The 26,570-nt window shown below is 44.4% G+C and overlaps 1 long non-coding RNA gene across 1 annotated transcript in view; it reads left to right on the top strand.

The window, feature by feature from the left end:
- LOC140489390 (uncharacterized) overlaps positions 1–26,570 on the top strand; it is a 155,498-nt gene that overhangs the window by 123,592 nt on the left and 5,336 nt on the right. The window contains exon 2 of the long non-coding RNA XR_011963126.1: positions 21,809–21,981. This is a non-coding gene — a long non-coding RNA (uncharacterized lncRNA). The remainder of the gene's footprint in view (positions 1–21,808; positions 21,982–26,570) is intronic.

Raw genomic sequence — 26,570 nt, 5'->3', positions numbered from 1 at the left:
GGCATGGACGAGTTGGGCTGAAGGGTCTGTTCTATCACTGAAAAGAGAGGAAAAGCCTTGTACCAAAAGGTCAATCCATTAAGTACAGTCAGAAGGTACGACTAAGCTGTTGGTCTAGTCTTTGGAGTTAAATTTATGGTCCGTAAGATGGCTTTCCAATCAGGATGGAGTGACAGAGAATGCCAATGTGCCATTGCAGATGGGCACCATTTTGGATATTTTGTTTGGCTGCATGTAGAAAATGTTGATATAGAAACAGCTGAACAGTGGGGCCTGATGAAATCGTTGGCTGTTCAGGGTTAAGATATACAGCCGACAACAGTCTTCTGTCTTGTGGAATGGTGAATCAATGGGGCTGTTGTTGAGAAAATGGCAGTGCAGTGTTTCGTGACACTAGCTCCTGAGGCCTGGAGAATGCTCCTTTGTTCATTGCCTTGCGCTCGTGGGGAGTGAACACTGGGATGAGCAAGTCTCTGGTCACAGTAAATTATAGTAATCTTTATTTCCCGTGCGATACGCGAACCATGGCTTGAGAAAAACACCATAAATAGGAAAATATCATTTCATTTTTACGCTTCTGAATCACATGGTGATCATATGCGAGAGGTTAAATGTCAATTATCAGAAAGGTTGAAAGTGCAGAGAGCTTTACTGTGTTTCAGAAAGGCTAAATTGTTTTGTTTTTGACGGGGGAGTTGCAGTGGATGGTTTTGTGACTTATTTTCCCATGAGTTTGGTGTAACTGGGTTCAGTTCTGGGTGCTGCACCTCAGCAAGACCAGATTGAGTTTGGAAAGGAACAGAACAGAACCTTTAGAGTGATACCAGGGTCTAGGACAAAATCGCAGTCTGTGTTCTCTTGGTTTCACCAGGTTGGGGAGTGGTGGAAATCTGATGTGGTGGAGGGTAAAATGATAAAAGTATTTCGTAGAGCAGAGGGGAGCTGTGTGCTCTGGTGCAGACAGTCCAAGTTTAAGGGACACCATCTTACAATTGTTCGAGAGACAGCAGCACTGTGGTAATGTCACCAGATTAGTAATGTAGAGACTCTCAATAATGTTCTGGAAATAATTACCCGAATTCTCAGCAACTCAGACAGCAGCTTGGAGCCAGAAACAGGGTTAATGTTTTGACATGACTCATCACTGGAATGCTATTGGGTTCTGAAGGAGAGTCATACCAGACTTGAAACATTAAATCTGTTTCTGTCTCTGCAGTTCCTGTCAGACCTGCTGAGTTTCTCCAGCAGTTTTCTGTTCTTGTTTCAAGTTCCCGGTATCTGAAGTATGTTTGCTTTTGAATGATTCTGGGGACCTGGGTTCGAATCCCACTACAGGAGCTGGTGAGACTTAAATATGATTCATTAATATAGAATTAAAGGCTATGCTCACTTATGGCGATCATGACAACTATCATAGATTGCTGTAAAAACCCATCTGGTTCACTAACTCTCTTTAAAGCAGGGGATCAGCTGTCCTTACCCGGTCTGGCCTACCCATGACCCCTGACCCACAACAGTGTGGTTGGCCCTGAAATGTCCTCTGAAAAAGTCGAGCAAGTCTCGGATTAAGGACAATTATGGATGGGCCAGCAACACCCACACCCGATGAAAGAATAGAAGAAGTTATAGTAACCAAACCCATTGAGTAGGAAAGCACATCTTCCCACTAAAGTCTGTTCCCCCATAAGGAGTTCAGGTGCCAGAAATCAGGTTTTGAGACAGTTATCCATCAATGTTTGTTGGAGTAGAGGTTTTGAGAGACATGGAGTGATGCGAGGAAAATAGAGTTAAGCAGCAACTCATCCGGAATTTATAGAATGGTGGAGTAGACTATGGGGCTGAATAGCCTCCACCTATTCTGAAGGTATGAAATGATAAGTTATCCTGGCTACATATTGACGGGCCAATGATTTGAACAAGCGGACCACGTCGACCTGATCTGTGAAGTGAAACCCTAGTCTCATGGCAATACCCATTGGATCGAAAAACAGCTGGATTTTTTCTCCTATCTAAACTCTTGGCCATCCTCCATTCCTCAGAATTGCTTTACCCCAGCCAGGAGGAAGTCTATATGGAGAGCTTCCTCACAGTCCTCCACTGACCAGCCACTTTTATTTCTTCAACAGGAGTTGCCTGAAAATGCCTCCACCTTGGACAAGTCAGAATGTCCTTCACGATTTGACCTTGGATGTTCCAATGGAAATAATTTGGCTCAGCGATGTGATACGCTTCAGTCTGATTATATAATCTGAAATTAGATATTGCGAAACTTCACTGGATTATTACGTCATTGGCTGTTCCTCTTCCTCCACAAGATAAGGCAGCCAGAGTGTATTTGGGAAATCATGTGACCACAACAACTGATCTTCTGCGCATCACTTCCTCGGCCCAACCATCTTCAGCTGCTTCATCAATGACCTTCCCTCCATCAGAAGTGGAGATGTTAACTGATGATCGCACAACGTTCAGCAACCATTCGTGACTCCTCCGATACCGAAATGATCCATGTTCGAATGCAGCAAAATATGGACAATATCCAGGTTTGGGCTGATATTTAGTCATTAACATTTGTGCCACACAAAGGTCAGGCAATGACTATCTCCAAAAAGAGAGATTTGAACCATCTTTTGTTGATACTCAATGGTTTTACCATCGCTAAATTATTCACCTTTAACATGCTTGCTGTTCCCATTGACAGGGATCTGAATTAATCCAACCACATAAACATTGTGGTTGTAAAAGAAAGTCAGTGTGAGCCTATTCTGCGGCAAGTAACTCACCTCCTGACTCCGCAAAACCTGTCCACCATCTACAAAGCACAAGTAAGGAGTGTAATGGGATACTCCCCTCATGCCTGGATGGGTCCAGCCCCAACAACACTCAAGGAGCTCAACACCATCCGAGACAAAGCAGCCCCTACTTGACATTATTCCCTTTACACACAGTGGTAGTATCATGTTCAAGGCACTGTAACAACTCCTTTGTTAACACCTTCCAAACCCACAATGTCTCCCATCCAGAAGGATCAGGGCTGAGGATGTGTATGAATACCACCACTTGCAAGTTTCCTTTTGAGCTATATACCACCCTGATTTAGAACTATATTCAACCAAGCTGTATTTATATAGCACCTTTAGTGTAGTAAGCTGTCTAAAGGCACTCTACAGGAATTTAAGAACATAAGTAGGAGCAGGAGGAGGCCATTCAGCCCCTCCAGCCTGCTCAGCCTTTCAGCCATGGCTGATCTCATCTCAGCCTCAAATCCACTTTCCTGCCGCTCCCCGTAACCCGTTAACCTGTTACTAATTAAACACCTATTTGTCTTCTCCATACATTTACTCAATGTCCCAGCATCCACCGTACTCTGGGGGAGTGAATTCCACAGATTCACGCCCCTTTGAGAGAAGTAATTCCTCCTGATCTCAGTTTGAAATCTGCCGCCCCTTATCCTAAAAGCTGTGACTGCCTGTTCCAGATTGTCCCACATGAGGGAACATCCTCCCTACAGCTACTGTGTCAATCCCCTTTAGCATCTTATAGACCTCAATGAGATATCAACTAGATTATCAAACAGAATTTGACAGATGAAGAGGTATCAGAGCAGATGACTAAAAGCTTAGTCAAAGAGATGATTTTTAAGGAGTTTCTTAAGGTGGGAAGCGAGGAGAGAAGGGGAAGTTTAGAGAAGCAATTCCAGAACTTGGGAATGAGATGGGTGAATGCACAGCCACCAGTTGTGAAGTGATTACAGTAGGGGATGTCAACTAGATCTTTACAAGGCAGGGTGGTGGGGCTGGAAGAGAGTGAAGGATGGGTGAGGCTATGGAGGGAATTGAAAACAAGAATAAGGATTCTAAAATGGAGATGTTGTTTAACTGGGTGTTCACAGTGCGACACGGTGGCTCAGTGGTTAGCACTGCTGTCTCACAAAGCCAGGGACCTGGGTTCGAATCCACCCTCGGTTGACTGTCTGTGTGGAGTTTGCGCGTTCTCTGTGTGGGTTGCCTCCCACGATGTACTGCTTAGAGTGGATTGGGAAATTGCCAGGGATGTGTAGGCTGGATGGATCAGCTATGGGGTTATGAGGGTGAGTTTCTATTTAGAGGGTTAGTGTGGACTAGATGGGCCAAATGGCCTGCCTCCACACTGTAAGGATTCTATGATTGCATTTGACTGGGAGATCAGATTCTGGCTGTGTATCCACAGCATCATCAAGCCTGTCTGTTTACATCCCTGTCAGAACACCTAATCACCTCTAACTGAAGCATATTTCCATTCCACTGGTACCTGTCCACCTGACTATTCCTATAGCCTCTATAAACCTACTATCATCAAAATTGAAACTGTCTGTATCCAAATTCACACCATGTTCTGTTCACCCATCCCCCCAGTGACTGACATGGATAGTATAGAATAGAACCCCTACAGTGTGGGAACAGGCCCTTCGGCCCAACAAGTCCACACTGACCCTCGAAGGATGACCTGTTCCCCCTACCCTATATTTACCCCTGACAAATGCACCTAACCTACGCATCCCAGAACACTAGGAGCAGTTTAGCACAGCCAATCGACCCTAATCTGCATATCGTTGGACTGTGGGAGGAAACCCACACAGACACAGGGAGAATGTGCAAACTTCACACAGGCAGTCACCCGAGGCTGGAATCGAACCTGGGTCCCTGGTGCTGTGAGGCACCCAAGGGTGTAAGCTGGTTCAGGCATCTGACAGTTATCAAGGAGAGAGATGGAGTCAATGGATAGGGAATAGAGTTTGTAGCAGAGAGATTAGCTTCAGTTGTTTTAATATTTAATAAAAAATGATATTTGTTCATCCCCTAGTGGATGCTGCATGGACAATCTGATAATTAAGGGGGGGAGGGATGGTAAGGGGACAGGTCAGGAGGGCATTGGAAAGCAGGGCTGGGAGTCATCAGGGTACATGTGCTCACTGATGTCACGTTGTTGGATAATGTTCCTGAAGGGCACCATGTTGAGAGTTATGAAAGGAGGAAGGGGCCTTGAGGAAGCCAGAGTCATATTGTCCAGTCCTTCAACCTCCTTCAGTCAATTCGGGATTAGCAATAAGTGCTGGCCAAACCAGGGTCACCTAGTTTTAAACTCTTTTAAAGAACTTTAAAGGGGTTACAATTCAGCCTCAATTATCTTCAACAAAGCCTACTTGTGGCTATTGATTCTCACCTTGCGTACCCAAAATCAACTCAAACAATAAATTAGTTGAGCCCTGGAACATTACCTGGGGCTTTACCTGATAATTCCCTAATGTCCTTTGTCTATTTTTGGAACCATCAACTCAATCAACGTTTTCCAGTCAGTGACACACTAAACAACCTTTCTACTGCCTCCTTGATAATGAGCCCACTATCTGTCTGTTGTCTCAGTCTATTTGCCATTCCCTTCTCTGTCTCTCTGTCTCTCTCTCTCTCTCTCTCTGTCTCTCTCTGTCTCTCTCTCTCTCTCTGTCTCTCCCTCTGTTTCTCTCTCTCTCTTCATTGCAGTTTGATGAGACATCTTGCTTCTCCTTTTCCTTTATCAAACAGATTTTTCTGTAACCTCAAACATCTCCAGCCTGTCCCTCGTTTCGTCAGTGTGAATAAATCATGTTCCACATCTGCTGCTGACCACACACAGCACTCAAGACACTTTACTTACCCCAGTTTTCTGATCTTACAGCTCTATAGAAACTCCATCAAGTTGTTTAATGCCTCTTTTGTCACTGCTGCCCTCTGTTTTACATCTTCATTGCTTCAGCCCCCAGGTATCATTAGACAACACAAGGTAACCAACTGGCTAACTTGGTTTATCTCCCTACACCGCTCACTCTGAGTTAACTTTTGGGATCTTCTCTCTGTGGTTCCCATTGGCTTTGTCTCCAGGGCAGTTTAACTTTCATCCAATTTAACAAACTTGTTTTAAAATTTTCTGGCCTCTTGATAACTGCAAACGGAATTGGTTTGTCTTCGATAGATCAGAGGTTGTTTACCAATATCCTAAACCAAAATTAGAGTCTTTCAAAGACTGTGTCTTATAATGGATTCAGAATATATATAGTGAAAGGACTGGGTGACATAACACTTCCTTGTTTCATTCCTCTGTTCTCTATTCACTTTGTTAACTCATTGTCAGCTTTAACTGTCACTGTTTATTCATGGGAAGAATTCCAGAAATCTCATGCATTGCCATCAATGTCAGCATTTGAAAAAAAAAACATATAAATGTGTTGGTCTGCTTTCTCGTGACCTTAATGAAATAGACATGCTATCAGCTGAGGCTTGCATTTCCAGTAAAAACATTTGTGGGTTCAAGCTCCAATCCAGAGATTTAAACCCAAAACCCAGCCTCAGGCCTCCTGCCTCTGAGGCAATGTCCCCTCGAATTCCTCAGCAGCATTAATATTGCTGCATGGTCACATTGGCCTCATGTGCAGGAGTGCTGCTCTGCCACTGGTAATATCTCCCCGATAAGGTTGAAGGTTTAATGTCCTGTACACTCAAGAACAGGAGTACAAGATTGCAATGAAAATGCCGACACACATACGGTGTTACCTTAGATACAAAATCTTAGTTAGAGAAATAGAAAAATGCAGAAATTAAAAGACAAACAGTATTGATTAGATTCCCTACAGTGTGGAAACAGGCCCTTCGGCCCAACAAGTCCACACCTACCCTCCGAAGAGCAACCCACCCAGACCCATTCCCCTACATTTCCCTCTGACTAATCCACCTAACACTATGGGCAATTTAGCATGGCCTATTCACTTTGCCTGCACATCTTTGGACTGTGGGAGGAAACTGGAGCACCCGGAGGAAACCCACACAGACACGGGGAGAATGTACACACAGACATTCGCCTAAAGCTGGAATCAAACCTGGGACCCTGGTGCTGTGCTAACCACTGAGCCAACCTGCTGCCCACTTATAGTCCTTCCATAAGCCATGGGGCTGCAGACACCCTACACTGGGCTTTCCCCAAAAGAGCTCGCTCTCCCCTGGTCTGGACATGCTTTCATGCGCACTGGGTTAAGATCCACCTGTTCCCACTAGTTATCCTCACCGCCTCTGACCTCCATCAGGCGTGCCCAGCATCACTGCCACTCGCAAGGCCTCAGGCTTCGAATGCCACTCCAACCCTTCGCCACTATCACCTCATCGCTGCCTCATTCGGTGAGGTCTCTGTGAAGCACCTGCTTTCTCAACCCTACCCCTCACCTAAGGTATAGTGACCCTCAGGTTAAATCCCCCAGCAGTTATCTTTCTCCCTCGAATCAGACAGTGGTTGCTTTACCTTCCAGAAAATAGTGTTGGTGAGTTTCAAAGCTATTTGGGGATCTTTGGTGAGGGACAGGGACCTGGAATAGAATCTTCCAGAATCAAAGTAGCATAGGTGACTCAGTGGCTAGCACTATTGTCTCACAGGGCCTGGTTTTGATTCCAGCCTCGGGTGACTGTCTGTGTGGAGTTTGCACGTTCTCCCTGTGTCTGTGTGGGTTTCCTCCCACAATCCATAGATATGTAGGTCAGGGTGGGTTGGCCATGGGGAATTGTCCCATGGCGTTCAGGGATGTAGGCCAAATGCATTGGTTAGGGGAAATGTGGAGTAGCGGAATGGGTCTGGGTGGGATACTCTTTGAAGTTTGCTGTGGACTTGTTGGGCCAAGTGGCCTGATTCCACACTGTAGGGATTCTATTCTATAAAGTGAGAGACAGGGGACGAAACATCTGCAACACAAATTCCCAGCTCGGCGAACAGAACCACAACAACGAGCACCCGAGCTACAAATCTTCTCCCAAACTTTGAAGTGAGAGGACTCTCAATTAATGAGAGAATACAAAGTTTCCTGTCTTTTCTGTTTTTTGTTCCTTAATCAAAACTAGACAATCCTTCCAAGCAACAGACCATTCCAGGTTTGACTAGATTACAACACATTAATGATGTCTAGCAGACGGAGAACATCTGTGGATCAGCCTTGAAAACAAATACATTAGTATTTAATTTCTTCTGCACTTTACAATGGCATGATGCTTTTTAGATACCTTCCGTCTGAATTTTGTGACAGGGAAATGACAACAGAGATCGTGGATGAACATAATGTTCTTCTTCAAGAATGTAAAGTTACAGTGCCTGATAAAAGTGGAACAGGATTAGCCATGTGTGCTGATTACAATGTACCTCCAGTTCAGTGGGGGCTGTCCTGAAACAGCAACTGGGGGCAGATCAATGTTAGCAAGGAGCAGGGAAATAGAGACAACTGCCTCATCCTAGCTGTCCATGGACCTTTCTTGTGACAGTAACCCCACACTCTCCACGTAACCAACCCCTCCCAGAGAGTCAGGGGAAAATAAAAGCCATCACAACAGTGGGATCAAAAGCCTGGAAAAATTCACTTTGACTTCTTTACGTGATTGATGCTAATCGATGATAACAATGAACTTGCATTTCGACACTGATAAGCACCAGAGGTTAAATGTTGGTTCGATAGAGACTCAGCATATGCCTATGATTTTCCTCATCAGAGTTTGATCTGAACCTTTCACTTTGCATCTCATTATATATACACCAAATTTTAATCAACCTGTTTTGATATATTATGACACAGCTCTGGAGCAGGTGGGAATTGAACCTAGCCCTTCTGACTCAGAGGTGGGGACACTACCCCTGCACTACAAAGCAGATGGGGTTTGCACCTGAACCTTCTAAATCAGAGGAGGGGGCACTACCCCAATGCTATAAGAGCCCCTCACGCACTGTCAGTTTTCCATGAATTCACAATTGGGTGATAACTGTCACCTAAAGCCTTGTTTCTCTTGGCAACATGTATCCCTGCCTGACCCTACTGTATAATACCAGCAAGCACCCCAATCTGCTTCACAGAATGTGAGCATTTATGAGGTGAGGTCATTGTCAGGTGAATTGCAACATGACAGGCAATCCCCACACAGTAAGATTCCATCATAGCAGCAACAAGTCACATGACCAGAAACTGTTTTACATGTTGTTGGTTGAATGGCCCAGGACACAAGCAAGAACTCCGCTCCTCTGCTTCAGAATACAGAAGGAGGTAGAGGGCTTTGTGACGTGGAGCAATGAGAACCATTTCTCTCAATGTCAACAAAACTCTTCAGAAAGAAGAGAGAAGAACATACCCTCCATCTGCATCAATGGAGCTGCGGTTGAGGGGTTGGAGAGCGCCAACTTCCTAGGAGTGACAATCACTGACAATCTGTCCTGGATTTCCCACATAGATGCAATGGTTAAGAAGGCCCAACAATGCCTCTTCTTCCTCAGGTGGCTCAGGAGATTTGGCATGTCCATAAGAATCCTCACCAACATCTACAGATGCACCATTGGGAGCATATTGTCCGGGTACACAACAGCTTGGTACGGCAACTGCTCTGCCCAGGACCCTAAGAAACTACAGAAGGTGGTGTGCCCAGCCCAAATCATCATGGAAGCCAACCTTTCCATTCATTTACGTGGCCTGCTGCCGCAGAAGGCTGCCGACATCCCAGTTTTGTCCTCCTACACCCTATAGCCTGAACACATGGACCAGCAGGTTCAGGAACACCATCTTCCCAGCCAGTATTCAACTGAAGAATGGACTCTTTCCCTCAAATAATGCTGATCTTGCGAATGCTGATCTTGCCTAACACATGCCCCGTACAATATAACCTGTATGGCTCGGTCCAAGTTTTCTTTAAACCCTATGATCCATATCTCCTTGCTTACTATGATCTATCTGGAATGCTTGTAATCAAATCAATCAATCAATCAATCTTTGAAGTCGCACTATGAGTTCCTTTCTCAGCTGGGAGGCCAGCAGGGGCCTCAATTTAACGTTTAATTGACAAAGTGCTTGATCTTGCAGTACGGCAGCTTCAGATCCTTGGTCCCAACTTTTAGAACTGCCTTCTCAAGATTCCTAGTTTCTCACTCTCCCATACTAAGAGCCTCTTTAAAATCTCTCTCTTTGACTGAACTCTTGTGGCCTGTTAAAAAAAAATCTCCTTGTGAGGCTCAGGGTCAAACTTTGTTTGATTGTCAATCCTGTGAGGAACATTAAGATCGAAATAACTGCCCAAAGGCCGGTATCCCATTACCAAGTCACCCTTTATGAACCTGCCCAAGGTACGTGGGCTCTGACCAGCCAGCTCGGAGCCAGTCCTGAGAGTGAGGACATTCCTGTTCACAGCCAGTTCTGCTATAACGCAGTAGTTCCGTTCTCCTGAAAACCTACATTATAAGAAAATCATGTAACAGCAGCACTATTTAAGCTGGTATCACATTATAAACAATCTACGCATTAAAACTTCATGCTTTAGAAACAGTATCTCCAATTTGTCAATCATGTTATAGCGAATTTGTGTTAATGAAGTACAGATTATAACAGAACAACTATATATTTTCTTATCTCCTCAGCACCCATGTCACATGTGAGCAGGTGTAGGACACGATGATGAAATACCAAGTGCAGAATCTTTATTCATATTCCACCACCAGGAACAAGTGACCAATGACAAGCAGAGCCCTTCTCATCTAAAGGCAATGCCTGTATGATTGAAAAGGTGAAGGGGGTTAAATCAAAATAGAGTTGGTGGGGGAACTAAAGCACTCCAGTTCCCATGGTGCCCACCTCTCCCTGAAAACCTTGAGGGTGTGGGTGGACACCATATGCTCCTTCTCCAGAGACACCCCAAACCTGAACGACCGATATTTTTGTTTGTTGTCTTTGTCAAACCCCCACATTACTGCCCAACAGCAGTAGTGCGCATTACTCCCCAGCGCCCATGTCGTGTAGGATACATTGAAGAAACAATGAATGCAGAAAACTTTCTTGACATTCCAGCACCAGGAACAAAAAAACACCAGAGTGGCCAGTGACAAGCAGAGCCCTTCTCATCTAAAGGCAATGACTAAGTGATCGGAAAAGTGAAGGGGAGGGCATGGATTACATCACAATAGAATTGGAGGGGGTATTAAAACACTCCATGCCCCCATGGTGCCCACTTGCCCTAAAAGCCCCAAGAGTTTTGGTAGATACCATGTGCTCTCTCCAGGAATACCCGTGCCCAGATGGCCTGTGTATCTGTCAGCCAGGGCTCACTGGTTAACAGTCTCAATCAGGATCTCAAAAATACCCAGCTGGCCAAACTCATTCCATCACTAAAGAGATGTTTAACTATGTTCAGGATGCTACATTAATATGAGTTGTTGTTGCATCTTTCACTGTACAAATCAATGTGAATTGATCACTTAAAAGAGTTTGCAGATTTTCCCAATGGCATAGTTCCTGACCACCACCAAACCCATGACGGGAAATGTGAATGGATCTCATATCAAGGAAATGGCGTGTGACAAATTTGCACGTGCACACTGTGGAAAGATTTTTAATTAGATGAGAAATGCTGAATTTAGGCGGGTCGTATGATGTTGATATAAGAAAAAAACTCAAGGCGCCTAACAGGCAGAGAAAATGATTAAAGAGGTGCCTGCATTGTGAAATATATTATATACATCTAAACTGGGGAGTTGGAATGGTGTTAGTGTTTGGTGCAAATTTAACTAAAATATCAACATACTCAGAGCATACAGGTTTGAACACAGTGTCCTACAGGAGATGCTCACTTATAAACAAAACTGGCAGAAACTGTGTCCATTGTAGGGGGTGCTCTGATTAAGGGGATGCTGATGTGGTCATGGTAACTTCAATGGACAACTAGCCCAGAGGCCTTAGGGTAAGGAGGAGGTGCGTTTTGATATTATGACAGCACATAGTGAAATGTAAAAACAAAACTGGAATTGAAAGCTAACCCAATGGAAGCCGTTGTCGTAAAAACCCATCTGGTTCTCTAATGCCCTTTAGGGAAGGAAACTGTCTTCGTTACCTGGTCTGAGCGATATGTGACTCCAGACCTACAGCAATATGGCTGATTCTCAACCACCCTGTGAAATGACTGAGCATGCCACTCAATTCAAGTGACAATTAGGGATGGGCAATAAATGGTGGACCAGCAACACACACATCCCGTGAAGGAAGATGTATTAATGTTTTTTTTGATATGTGAAGGCTTCTAGATTCCTTACTCCAAAGGATACCGGGGGGGGGATTGTTATACATGTTACCCAATTTTCCTTTCCAAAATGTTTAAATTTAGACCTGAACCCCAGAGGGTCAAACACTGGGTTGAAACAGAAACAAGTGTAGATAGTTCAGAAGGAGCTTGGCAGTATCTGCTTCTCATGGAGGCTTTAAGCAGACGTTAAAGTTCCCTATTTTGAGGAGCAGGAAGACCTGTCCATCTCTACATCACCATTTCTCATCTCGTCAGAAGAAACACCTTAACGATTTATTTATGTCACTGCTGACTGCGAGTGAAAACTGGCTTCACTCTGTACTCCCAACTCAGGCGACTGACTGTGTGGAGTTTGCACATTCTCCCTGTGTCTGCGTGGGTTTCCTCCGGGTGCTCCGGTTTCCTCACACAGTCCAAAGATGTGCACGTCAGGTGAATTGGCCATGCTAAATTGCCCGTAGTGTTAGGTAAAGGGGCAAATGTACAGGAATGGGTGGGTTACGCTTCGGCGGGTCGGTGTGGACTTGTTGGGCCGAAGGGCCTGTTTCCACACTGTAAGTAATCTAACCTAATCAACAGTACATGCCACTTTGTAATGCAGCTCATTGTGTGCAACATTTCAGATAGAAATGGAAGCTCTTTCTTGCAATGATTGAATTTATTGTTGTCACATGTACCTACGTACAGTGAAACGTTTTGTGCGGTACAGACAAATCACAGCATATAAAGACACACAGATCATAGGATGATTGACCTGAGTGAGGAATACATAGTTACGGCTATGAAGGAGGTATACAAAACAAGATCAGCATTAGATTTGAAATTTGAGAGGTCCATTCAGAAGTCTAGTAAGAGTGGGGAAGAAGCTTCTCTTGAATCTGCTGGTAAATGTCATAGGCTCATAGAGATGTACAGCATGGAAACAGACTTTTCGGTCCAACTCGCCCATGCCGACCAGATATCCCAACCCAATCTAGTCCCACCTGCCAGCACCTGGCCCATATCCCTCCAAACCCTTCCTATTCATATACCCATCCAGATGCCTTGTTAATTTTGCAATTGTACCAGCCTCCATCACTTCCTCTGGCAGTTCACTCAACACACGTACCACCCTCTGAGTGAAAAAGTGCTCCTTAGGTCTCTTTTAAACCTTTCCTCTCTCACCTTAAATCTATACCCTCGGGTTCTGGTCTCCCCCACCCCAGGAAAAGACCTTGTCTATTTACTCTATTCATGCCCCTCATGATTTTATAAATCTCTATAAGGTCACCCCCTCAGCCTCTGACACTATAGTGTTTAAACTTTTATATCTTCTGCCTTACTGAAGAGGTTGGAAGAGATCAGAACCTGGGTGGGACGGGCCTTTGACGATGTTGGCTGCTGTTCTACGGCAACAAGAAGTTTAGGTGGTGTCCATGGATCGTAGGTTAGTTTGTGTGATGGACTGGGCTGTGTTCAAAACTCTTTATAGTTTCTTACAATCCTGAGCACAGCAGTTGCCCTACTAAGTCGTGATGCAGCCAGATAGAATATTTTCAATGGTGCATCTGTAAGTGAAATGAAATGGTTTTCTACCTTATCCCCGTCTTGTTATGAATTCTTCCAGGAAATTATTGTTATTGGCGCCATCAATACAGGAAGTAGACATGGCTGTATAAGGTGCATACATTAGTGGTGCTGGAAGAGCACAGCAGTTCAGGCAGCATCCAACGAGCAGCGAAATCAACGTTTCGGGCAAAAGCCTTTCACCATGGCTGTATAAGGTGCATACATTAATGGGGGGCATGGACAGATATGATAGGAAGGATATTACATTATGGCATATTATTAAGCTGGAGAGGGTTCAGAAGAGATTAACCAGGATGTTGCCAGGAATGGAGGGTTTGAGTTATAAGGAGAGGCTGGATATGCTGGGACTTTTTCACTAGAGCATAGGAGGTTTGGGAATGACTTTAAAGAGGTTTATAAAACCACGAGGGGTGTAGGTAAGGTGAATGGCAGATGTCTTTGACCTCAGGTGCAGGATTTCAAGACTAGGGGGTATATTTTTAAGGTGAGAGGAGAAAGATCTAAAAAGGACATGAGGGGCAAATTTTTATTTCAGAGAGAGTGGTTTGTATGTGGAATGAACTTCCTGAGGAAGTAGTGGATGTGGGTACAGTTACAACATTTAAAAGACATTTGGATAAGTACATGAATAGGAAAGGTTTGTAGGGATATGGGCCAGGAGCAGGCAGGTGGGATAGTTTAGTTTGGGATTATGATCGGCACGGACTGGTTGGAGCAAAGGGTTCTGTTTCGTGCTGTATGACTCTATGACTCTATCATCAACTATTCCCCTTCATTGAAAGGTCAATAACAAGGGGGTTTAATTTGAAGGTGAAAGGTAGGTGATTTAGGGGGCATTTATAGAAACCATTTTTCACCCAGAGGGTGTTGGGAATCTGGAGTGCACTGCGCAGTCGAAATGGGGACGCTCACTAACTGTAAAAAGTATTTGGATGAGCACTTGAAATGCCATAGCATTCAAGGCTAGGGGTCAAGCTGTGTCAAGTGGAATTAGAGTAGATTGGTTAGGGCAGGCTTGCTAGGCCAAAGGAGTCTTCTGTGCAGTATGACTCTGATAAGGCCACAAGTCAGGAGAGTGATGGAATACTCCCCACTTGCCCTGGATGGGGGCAGCTCCAACAACTCAAGGAGCTCGATACCATCCAAGACAGAGAAGCCCCCGCTTGACTGGCACCACACCTACCACTTTTACATCAACTCCTTCCACCATTAACGATTAGTAGCAACAGTGTACACCATTTACATGATGCACTGCAGAAATTCACCAAGCCTCCACTGTCAGCCCCTTTCAAACCCACAAGCTCTACCATCTCGAACAATAAGGGAGCAGATACATGGGAACACTGTGAGCTCCCATCCACATCCCTCCCCATCCTGACTTGGAAATATATCGTTGTTCCTTCAGTGTCACTGGGGCAAACTCCTCGAGCTCCCAATAAAGTAAAATCCTTGGGGATAATGCAGAAGAACAGATTCCAGATTGTCAATAGGAGGGGCGTGTTCCATGTATGAGGTTCCTCCCCCACTTTCCTATTGGATTCATTAATGATGGTCTTATATTAACGGATCCTATTTCTGGGCCCCCCACAGATAGTATCCTCTTTAAGTTTATCACATTAAAACCTCCATCGTTTTGGAAATCTCTCTTCCTTCCCCCCCAACCACCGATATTTCTATTTTGGAGAAATGAGGTCCAGTCCATTCAATCCAAAATTGGGTAGTTGCAGTCTCACTGTGCCAGTGATATTGTTGTTGATCATTCTAACATCCCTGTCAGCGCCTGAAATTTATAAGATAGAAGCAACACAATATTATTATTTAACTAAGCCTCCATACATTTGCTGGATAGGACTACATATCTTGAATGCACTAGTGACTCCACTGTCAAAACATGGGAAGAGAAGGACGCCATTCAGCCCCTCTACACCCATGTTGCCATTTGATTAAATCATGGCTAAACTGGGTTTTATCTCTATCTAACCACCCAGGTATCCTTTGCATCCTGACTGGGAAAGAGCTCGGCTTCTTTACATTGAATGCAGGGCTGTAAGGTGAGCTGTTGCTGTGTGAGGGATTGAAGGAGGGACACAATACCATGAAGACTAAAGACGTCTGGTCAACACATGGGTTCCTGAGACATTCATTAGTATCTCATCCTTTTTGACATTCTTTCTAAATGTTTCCCTCCCACCCAAATCCTGCTTCAATGTAAAGGTGAGAGTGGTGCCAGAAAAGCACAGCAGGTCAGGCAGCATCTGAGGAGCAGGAAGATTGACTTTTCGGGCAAAAGCCCTTCACCAGGAAGAAGGGATTATTCCTGATGAAGGGCTTTTGCTCGAAACGTCGATTTTCCTGCTCCTGGAATGCTGTCTGACCTGCTGTTCTTTTCCAGCACCACTCTAATCTTGGCTTTAATCTCCAGCATCTGCAGTACCCACTTCCCCCTTCAATGTGCTGACCGTCCTGGGGTTCCCATTATTCAGGTGTAATGGTAAAGGGTTCTCGAGCTCTTTCCAAACAAACAGAGTGCAGTGCCCATCCTGAGTGTGGCAACGGGCTCATGGGGGGGGTGGCTGAGGGTCTTTGGAGGCTTTGGAGACTGAAACCTGGAGAGATTTTCAACTGAAATCAAGAGGCAACTTGAGCTTAAATCTGGAGACATCTGAGATTGAAATCAGGAGGCAGCTTTCCACACAAAGGGAATTGTAAATCAGATACACTCTGCACCCATAATCTGCTGTGGGTGTCGAGCATCAATTAGCTGGTAGTTGCTGAGTTTGGTATCACTTACTCTCCTCTCTATGGAAAACAAAAAACGCTAAATAGAGAGACCCTGTGAGCATGAACCCCTTGCCCCTGGTCCTCGCTAAGTGTAACCTCATCCCAAGACAGGTCATGAGACATGCTGTTTTCTTATTGCAATGTTCATGGTTTGAGACTGACTGTGATCACAAGACCCACGGAGAATCATGTTCGCTGCCTGAGGGAGAGGGACAGAGATGATCAAACAGGAACAAAATCGATAGCCATGCTTTCAGAAAGCTGCAACACTTTATTCCAAAACCTGCTTATGGCAGGCATCCAATGAGGTCAAATTCACATGATAAATGTCGCTTTGATGCCGAGCGGTTTCATGATTGTGGAAGCAGAGGGTTGCCTTGAGGGGGCAGTGAGGAGGTTTAAACCTTCCACTGGCTCCAAGAGACTTTTACTCTCTGGTCAGTATGGGGTGCTGAGTGTGTTCGCTTTTTAACTGTAGGGTAGTAGAATAGTTACAGCCACTCAATGCAGCTACCTCCACGCTCAGCCTGCACAATCTCAGCTGTGTATGAATCCCATAATCCCGCCGGACTTTTTAATCACTTCCTCCACCTGCATCGCCATCTTCAATGGCTGCATCATTAGGAAAGGCACAACACAGTCTGAGTGGGGAGTTATACTGATAGAGTTTACAGCAAACCATTCTTCCCTGGGATCCGTACTGGCTGTGTAATGTTGCTACCGTGTGCGGTCCAAACATTGAATGTTTTCAAGAAGGCGTTCCAGATGCAGATTGTTTGGTTATAATGCCTGTGTCATTAACACAAACTGGCTATGAAACATGATCGATGAATTGGGGACGCTGTTTGGATAATGCAAACTTTCTACTGAATGGATAGAGTTATTTTCTAGAAGGATCCTTGACAGCGTGATTTTCTATAACACAAAGTTGCAAAGGAACACAACTGTTGTGTGAAAGCAGAACACCCTGTCATTCTTAGGACTAAAGGGATCAAAGGGTATGGGGAGAAAGCAGGAACAGGGGACTGGGTTGGATGATCAGCCATGATCGTACTGAATGGGGGAGCAGGCTCAAAGGGCCAAATGGCCTACTCCTGCTCTTCTTTTGTATATTTCTCTCTGTCTGTTTTTTGACTGGAGAAAGTTCAAATGTATCCCTCTTTCCCTGCAGCCTTGTACATTCCTGTCTTTGAATGTATTCTCTCTGTTCAGGTACATGTCACGAGGTTTGTCATTGTCCTATGGCCTTATTATATTTAAAGCTAAGATCAATCAATCCTTGATCAGTTGGGGAATTGAGGGTTACAGGGAAAGGACAGGACAGGAAAGCAGATGTAAGCAATGAAGGATCAGCCGTGATCCTATTGAATAACAGAGCAGGTTCGAGGGGCCAAATGGTCTATCCCTCTTCCTATTTTTCATGACCCTAACCCCAACTGACTGGACAAGACCCTCAGTTAGATCAAAGTGATATCTGCAAGATATCATCACCCTAAAAGGCATCGAGAGTAATAAATACCAGCCTTGTCAGCCATATCCATGTCCCAGAAATGATGGTCAAAGACCCAAATAAATGAAAGCAAGAGTTTATCTCTCAGGATAAGGGGCTGCCATTATCAGAGGGTTAATATGGGAGATGGTGATCTGAAGCTGTAGGTAGAGGCATCCTGAGGGACGACTGTGTGTGGTCATCCTTCTCACGATGGCAACTTAACTTACAAGGCCCACATTTATTGCACACCCTTAGTCATCTTTGGAAAGCATTTTGTAAGTCAGCATCAATAAATGAGTTTCTCTTGTTTGTGGCGTCTTCACAACCAAAGTGGCATCACAGATAGACAAGGTGGCCAAGACGGTGTTTGGCATGTTAGAACATAGAACATTACAGCAGAGTACAGGCCCTTCGGCCCTCAATGTTGCACCAACCTGTGAAACCAATCTGAAGCCCATCTATCATACCCTATTCCATTCTCATCCATATGTTTATCCAATGACCATTTAAATGCCCTTACAGTTGGCGAGTCTGTTACAGGCAGTGCATTCCACGCCCCTACTACTCTCTGAGTAAAGAACCTACCTCTGACGTTTGTCCTATATCTATCACCCCTCAATTTAAAGCTATGTCCCCTCATGCTAGCCTTCACCATCTAAGGAAAAAGGCTCTCACTGTCTATCCCATGTGATCCTCTGATCATCTTCTATGTCTCTATTACATTGCCTCTTAGCCTTCTTCTCTGTAATGAAAACAGCCTCAAGTCCCTCAGCCTTTCCTCAGAAGATCTTCCCTCCATACCAGGCAACATCCTGGTAAATCTCCTCTGCACCCTTCCCAATGCTTCCACATTCTTCCTATAATGCAGCAACCAGAACTGTACACAATACTCCAAGTGCAGCCGCACCAGAGTTTGTACAGCTGCAACATGACCTCATGGTTCCGAAACTCAATCCCTGTGCCAATAAAAGCCAAAACACTGTATGGCTTCTTAACAACCCAATCAACCTGGTGGCAACTTTCAGCGATATATGTACCTGGACATCAAGATCTCTCTGCTCATCTGCACTACCAAGAATCTTACCATTAGCCCAGTACTCTGCATTCCTGTTGTTCCTTCCAAAGTGAATCACCTCACTCTTTTCCACATTAAACTCCATTTTCCCCCTCTCAGCCCAGTTCTGCAGCTTATCTACGTCCCTCTGTAACCTGCAACATCCTCAGCACTATCCCCAATTCCGTTGATCTTAGTGTCATCCACAAATTTACTAACCCATCCTTCTCTGCCCTCATTCAGGTCATTTAAAAAATAACAAACAGCAGTGGCCCCAAAACAGATCCTTGCGGTACCCCACTAGTAACTGAACTCCAGGATGAACATTTCCCATCAACCATCACCCACTGTCTTCTTTCAGCTAGCCAATTTCTGATCCAAACTGCTAAATCACCCTCAATCCCATGCCTCTGTATTTTGTGCAATAGGCTACCATGGGGAACCTTATCAAGTGCCTTACTGAAATCCATACACACCACATCAACCACTTTATTCTCATCCACCTGTTTGGTCACCTTCTCAAAGAACTGAGTAAGGTTAGTGAGGCATGACCTACCCTTCACAAAACTGTGTTAACTATCCCTAATCAAATTATTCTTTTCTAGATGATTATAAATCCTATCTCTTATAATCCTTTCTAACACTTTCTGCAGCTAACGAAAAGGCATCCATTAATCATTGTCATCATTAGATCAAACCACCTTTTAATTAACAATTTAATTCATGTAACACCTTTACATGCAATAAAATGTCTCAAGGTGTTTAACAGAAGCACTTTGAAACAAAATGAGTCTGAGCTATTTAAAGAGACTGTAGGAAGGATGAATGAATTGTACATTTATAACAGAGCCATAGAACTGTGGAGCACAGAAACAGACCCTTCAGTCCAACCTGTCCATGCTGACCAGATATCCTAAATTAATCTTAGTCCCATTTGCCAACATTTGGCCCATATCCCTCTAAACCTTTCCTCTTCATGGACTCATCCTTTTGAGCGTTGTACCACTTCCTTCACGACTTCCTCTGGCAGTTCACTTCAAACATGCACCACTTTCTGCATGAAAATGTTGCCCCTTAGGTCCCTTTTAAATCTTTCCCCCTCACCATAGATCTAGTTTTGGACTCCCCCATTCCAAGAAAAAGACCTTGTCTATTTACCCTATCCATGTCCCTCATATTTTTTAAACCTCTGTAAGGTCACTCCTCAGCCTCCGACGCTCCAGGAAAAACAACCCTAACCTATTCAGATTCTCCCTGTAGCTCAAACGTTTGTAAACTCTTTCTGAACCTTTTCAAGTTTGGGTCCTAGGGAGTGTTGCTGAACAAAGAGTCCTTGGAGTGCAGGTTCGTAGCTCCTTGAAAGTGGAATCGCAGGTAGACAGGATAGTGAAGAAGGCGTTTGGTATGCTTTCCTTTATTGGTCAGGTCTCCTTCCTATCGGAAAGATATTGTGAAACTTGAAAGGGTTCAGAAAAGATTTACAAGGATGTTGCCAGGATTGGAGGATTTGAGCTACAGGGAGAGGCTGAACAGGTTGGGACTGTTTTCCATGGAGTGTCGGAGGCTGAGGGGTGACCTTAAAGACGTTTACAAAATTATGAGGGGCATGGATAGGATAAATAGACAAAGTCTTTTCCCTGGGGTCGGGAAGTCCAGAAATAGAGGGCATAGGTTTAAGGTGAGAGGGGAAAGATATAAAAAAGACCTAAGGGGCAACTTGTTCACACAGAGAGTGGTATGTATATGGAATGAGCTGCCAGAGGAAGTGGTGGAGGCTGGTACAATTGCAACATTTAAGAGGCATTTGGATGGGGATATGAATAGGAAGGGTTTGGAGGGATATGGGCCGGGTGCTGGCAGGTGGGATTAGATTAGATTGGGATATCTGGTCGGCATGGACGAATTGGACCGAAGGGTCTGTTTCCATGCTGTACATCTCTATGACTCTATGACTCTAAGTTTCACAACTTCCTTCCTCTAATGTAACTGTTTTTTTCTTCATTTTTCTGTTCTGTAACCAAGGATTGTACTGAAATACTTTTGTACCTAAATTGGCACTGTCAGTGGTGTCTTACAAACTTTCATTGTACTCATCTGAGTACATGTGACAATAAGGTTAATTCAATCCAATTCAATTCAGTTATGAAATGGGGGCCTTTGAATGTGAGACCCTCTGACAGCAGAGGTTTGGTTCTTAAATGATGAGTTATCATACCCAATGGGAGGGAAACCTTTTGGAATTCTGGTTGGGCGAGTACCACGGCAAAAAGTGGGGACTTGGCCTGTGTGTTGACAGTTGCAAGCGCCCTTCAATTGTTCATTTGTGGGCACAGCTGAGTTGCCAGCTCTCTGGTGCCTACCTGGTGCTTGTAAAGAGATGGGTGGCTCACTTATTTTTCAATCACCCTGCCCAGCCCCCAACTGCTTCCCCTCCCCAACAGCCAGACACAGAACGATTGATACACTTGTCCCCATTCTGAAGTCAGACAAATCCGAGGTATTGAACTGGTTTCACATTGGGAAGAGGTTTGGAAAGCATTTTGTTGGAGACACACAGACAGCTCCATACCTAGGAGCTTGTAGAGTTTAACATTGATTCCAGTAGCAGTCATTAAGTATACAAATGTAATCAAATCCAAGTGCATGCTGTTCGGGAAACAGAGTATAAAATAACAGCTTCCCCATACTCATACACAGTTCTGGTGGTGTTACAATGTGTAAGATTATCTTTTCTTGCTGGTATGTTACAAAAAATTCTAATGGATTATGCAACCAACATAATCATTATATAATTCCCATGAACTTAATGTTCTGTCTCTACAGATGATCCCAGAGTATTGAACTGCGAAAGAGCTGCAAATGTAACCAATGAAGCATTAGCGACCACCAACACGATGATAACTATCACCAACATCACTGAGTCCAGGAGACTGCATACCAACACACACTGAACAGTATCTACGGACATTCAGTGTCTGACATTAAGGGAGTCTACGGTGGGTTTAACTCGCACTCTGGTACCGAGGGAGTGCTGCATTTTGGGGGATGGGGTCTTTCAATTCAGGTATTAGACTGAGGTCCATCCCCAGCAGAGATGGAGGATCACACAGCTGCTATTTTGAGAGCGTTCTCACCAGGCCCCTGTGCCTCTATTAATCCCTCGGCAAATGCCACTTCCAGCAGGGTAACCAGTCATTAACCAGTGGGACAACAACAGAAATTGCTGGAGAAACTCAACAGGTGTGTTGGCAACTGTGCTGAGGGAAACATACCTAATGGGTTGATAAAGTGTGGCATAGGAAATAGCACAACGGGTCAGACAGCATCCGAGGAGCAGGAGAGTCAATGTTTCAGGCATAACCCTTCTTCAGGACCTCTCTCAGTCGACTCTTCTGCTCCTTGGATGCTCCCTGAGTTGCTGTGCTTTTCCAGCACCACACTTTATCAATCCTGACTCTCCAGTATCTGCAGTCCTAACTTTCTTCTAAATACAGTTAATGGTTCAAGTCCAGGGACCATTCTTCAGAGCAGTCACTGGACATTAACTCTGCTTTCTCTCCATCGATACTGCCAGACCTGCTGAGTTTCCAGCAACCATGGTTCTTTGTTTTATTAACCAGTGGAATATTGCGGTGTGCAGAAAGTTATGATTACGCTTCAGGAAGTCTGTAACTGGCTATGGTCAGTGGACTTCAGGACATCCTGAGGACAGGAAAGGTGCTATCTAAATGCCAACTCCCCCTTTCTCTGTTACAGTAAATTCAGTTGAGACCTCCACAAGATGTTGGGCTGAATGGCGTCCTTCTGTGCAGCAAACTCTCTGTCTTTCTAGCTTTCTCTCTCCTCCCCAATCCAGCTTGAAGACTGGGGTGGCACAGTGGCTCAGTGGTTAGCACTGCTGCCTCACAGTACCAGAGACCTGGGATTGATTCCACCCTCAGGTGACTGTCTGTGTGGAGTTTACACATTCTGCCTGCGTCTGTGTGGGTTTCCTCCCACAGTCACAAAGATGTGCAGGTTAGGGTGGATTGGTCATGGGAAAATGCCCATAGTGTGCAGGCTAGGTGGGTTAGCCATGGGAAATACTGTATTACAGGGATGGGGTGGGTCTGGGTGGGATGCTGTTCAGAGGGTCAGTATAGATTCAATGGGCCAAATGCCCTGCTATCACACTGTAGGGATTCTTTGACCAAAAGGTGATGTTTGTCACAAGAATTGGCTCCAAACTCCACAAATCACAGTAACATGAAGCTTGTTATTATTAATCTTTTTCAAGATATGTTGCCTCAACTGTGGCTAGTTCAGACCATCAGGAAAATACTGGTGTTTGAGTTTGATCATTTGTTGATTGCTCTTTGGTTCCAACTCCAGTGGAACAGCCCCACACGTGCCTTGTTTCAATGTTTAAGGTCTTACTGATACCGTTGTTTTGTTGTTGACATCAAGGGTTGACAAAGGATTGAAAATAAGTTGATTATTGAGGGGTAGGACCAAGTGAAGTAAACTTATGGATAATCTACATCTTGAAGAGCTCAATGCCTAGTTAAAACATGAAGGGAAACACAGTAATTGCGAGTTGTGAAAGTTTGCGAATCAATATTTGGGATCTTGTCATCTGTAAAATGTATTAAAATCACACATCATGCTCAAACATTGTGTTTAACTCAATGCCACATCCATTTTATATTCAGCGCTTCCTCTCTCAATTCATCTTCAGTGAGAGAGGCTTCAGTCAGTAGTTTGCAAACTCCATCTTCACCCATAACTTTTCCCTGTACTCAATACTTGGTGTGGACGCATCCTGTTACATCCCTCTTCTGTTATTCAATCTTGCCTTCATCCCTATCAGAGACCCTTCTTTTTGTCCTTCGGCCTGGTGTGGCAGTCTCTCGGCCTGGCACAGTGGTCTTTCAGTGGCCCGTGGCGGTCGCTCGGCCTAGCATGGTGGTCTTTCAGTGCACCCAGACAGTGTTTTGTCTGAGTGTGGTCTCAGTGTGGCCTCAGTGTTGACTTTGACGTTGAGGTGATTCCAGAGTGATCCAGAGTTAAGGTGGGTGTAGACTGGAGGCAGGCTGCCTCAGTGGGCTGGGTCAGAAGGACTGTTGTTCTGAACTTTTTACTTCTCCATTTTCTAATTTAGCCCCACAATCTGCAACGCTGGACTTGTTATTTCTTCATTTTCTAATTTTTTCTTCCTGAGAACTAGTACTGAAGAATCTGCACCTGGGTACTCTGTATCTAAGCTGGTGTCATAAGTGGTGACTTGTAAACTTTTCACTGTACTCGCGTGAGTACATGTGACAATAAAGCTCATTCACTTCAGCCCTCCCCTCCCTCCACACTTTCTCAAAGTCTCTTCTACTTCTGATGCTCATTGTTTCTGATGGAAGGCCATTGACCTCTCTATTCTTTTACAGAACATGGACATTATTGCTACCCCTAATTGCCCTTGGGCTGGTTTGACTCCTAGAGCATTCCCGAGGGCACTTAAGAGTCATTCTCATTGCTGTGGGTCTGGAGTCACATGTAGGTAAGATTGGATAAGGATGGGCAGATTTCTCTCCCGAAAGGGCGTTCATGGCCCAGATGGGTTTTTACAATAATCAGCAATGGTTGCATGGTGACCATTAGACAAGCTTCCATTTCAGATTTTATTCAATTCAAATTGTACTACCTGCTGTAGCAAGGTTCGAGCCCATGTCCTCGAACGTTAACCTGGCCTTCATGGATTATTGGCTGACTGGCATTGTCACTCTGCTGTCACATCCCCAGAGCACTAACATTGCTTCCCTTTTCATTGATACAGTCTGCACTGCTGAGTCGTTCACAGTTTCCTGTTTTTAGTTTCAATTTCCCAGCATCTTGTCGTATTTTGCCGGGTAAAAATGTCCTCTCAGTGTCAATGATGGGCAAGTCTCCATTCAGAATCATGTATAATCCCAATGAAGTCATCTCTCATTCACCTCAACTCCTGAGTGTATGAGAACGTGAGGGCTGCAGGTGCTGGAGATTAGAGTCGAGAGTGTGTTGCTGGAAAAGCACAGCAGGTCAGGCAGCATCCAAGGAGCAGGAGAATTGATGCTTCAGGCAAAAGCCTCATACCTGATGAAGGGCTTATGCCCAAAACGTCAATTCTTCTGCTCCTTGGATGCTGCCTGACTTGCTGTGCTTTTCCAGCACCACACTCTCAACTCCAGAGAGTATGAGCCCAGTTTGATTAGACCCTCATCATCAGGCAAGCCTCTCATTCCAGGCATCAATCCAGTATTTTTCTAATGACTGATGTCAGTTCAGTAGTTCCTTGTTTTCTCTCCCTCCTTTACTGAGTAGCAATTTTATTTTTGATAACTTCAAAGAGAAATGTGAAGATATGTGGATGATGACAGGAACATTGCACCGAGACAAACAGACAATTGTTAAATTCCCTTAAATACAGTTCGCACAAGGTGTGGTCCAATCCTGGTAGTTTCAAAACAAACTGTTGAAGGTCCAAACTAAGATCACTGGATGTCTAATAAAAACAGAAGGTGCTGGAGAAACTTGGCAGGTCTGTGAAGAGAGAAACAGAGTTAACATTTCAAGTCTGGTATGACTCTTCTTCAGAACTGAAGACAAGACTGAAGACGTTCAGATGATGAGTCATATTGGATTTCATTCATTCATTCACAGGATGAGGGCATCACTGGCCAGACCAGTCTTTATTGCCCATTCTGAGAAAGGGTCACTCAACCTGAAATGTTATCTTTGATTTCTCTCCACTTTTGCTGCCAGACCTGTGGAGCTTTTCCAGCAATTTCTGTTTTTGTTTCTGATTTACAGCATCTATAGATTGTTCGGTTTCTCTTAACCCTTGACTTCATTTTCCTGCCTTTTCACTCTTTCATCCTTGATTCTCCTTCCTGATTAAAATCGATTTATCTCAATTTTGAATATACTTAATTCCCAACCCCTATAGTTCTTTGTGGTAAAAAAAATTCCACAGCTTCAATAGCCTTGAGAGAACAAATGTGTCCTTATATCTGTCTTAAATAGGTGACCCTTTATTCTATGATTGTGCCTCTCAGAGTAACTACCCACTACACATCCACCTTGTCAAGTCCTGGAAGAATCATACACATTTCAGTGAGATCCCCTTTCATTATTCTATACTCCAGTGAGTACAGGCCCAATCTAGTCTATGTCTCCTCATAAGAAAATGCCTCTATACCCAAGATCAACCAAGTGAACAATCTCTGGACTTTATTTCCTGAGATAATGTAACCAAAACTCTTCATGGTATTCCAAATGTGTTTTGTTTAGTTTAAGCAAATTTCCCTGTGTTTATACTCTGATCCCTTCGAAATAAAGGCCAATATTCCATTTGCCTTCCTTATTACCTACTGAACTCAAGAAGCTCAACACCATCCAGGACAAAACAGTTCGCTTGATTAGCACCACATCCACAAACACCCACTCCCTCCAACACCGATGCTCAGTAGCAGCAGTGTGTACCATCTACAAGATGCGCTGCAGAAATTCACCAAAGATTCTCAGACAGCACCTTCCAAACCCATGACCACTTCAATCTGGAAGGACAATGGCAGCA

The sequence above is a fragment of the Chiloscyllium punctatum genome, chromosome 18 (genome assembly GCF_047496795.1).
Source record: "Chiloscyllium punctatum isolate Juve2018m chromosome 18, sChiPun1.3, whole genome shotgun sequence".
NCBI classification, from domain to species: domain Eukaryota; kingdom Metazoa; phylum Chordata; class Chondrichthyes; order Orectolobiformes; family Hemiscylliidae; genus Chiloscyllium; species Chiloscyllium punctatum.
This window is presented reverse-complemented; position numbering and strand designations above follow the sequence as displayed.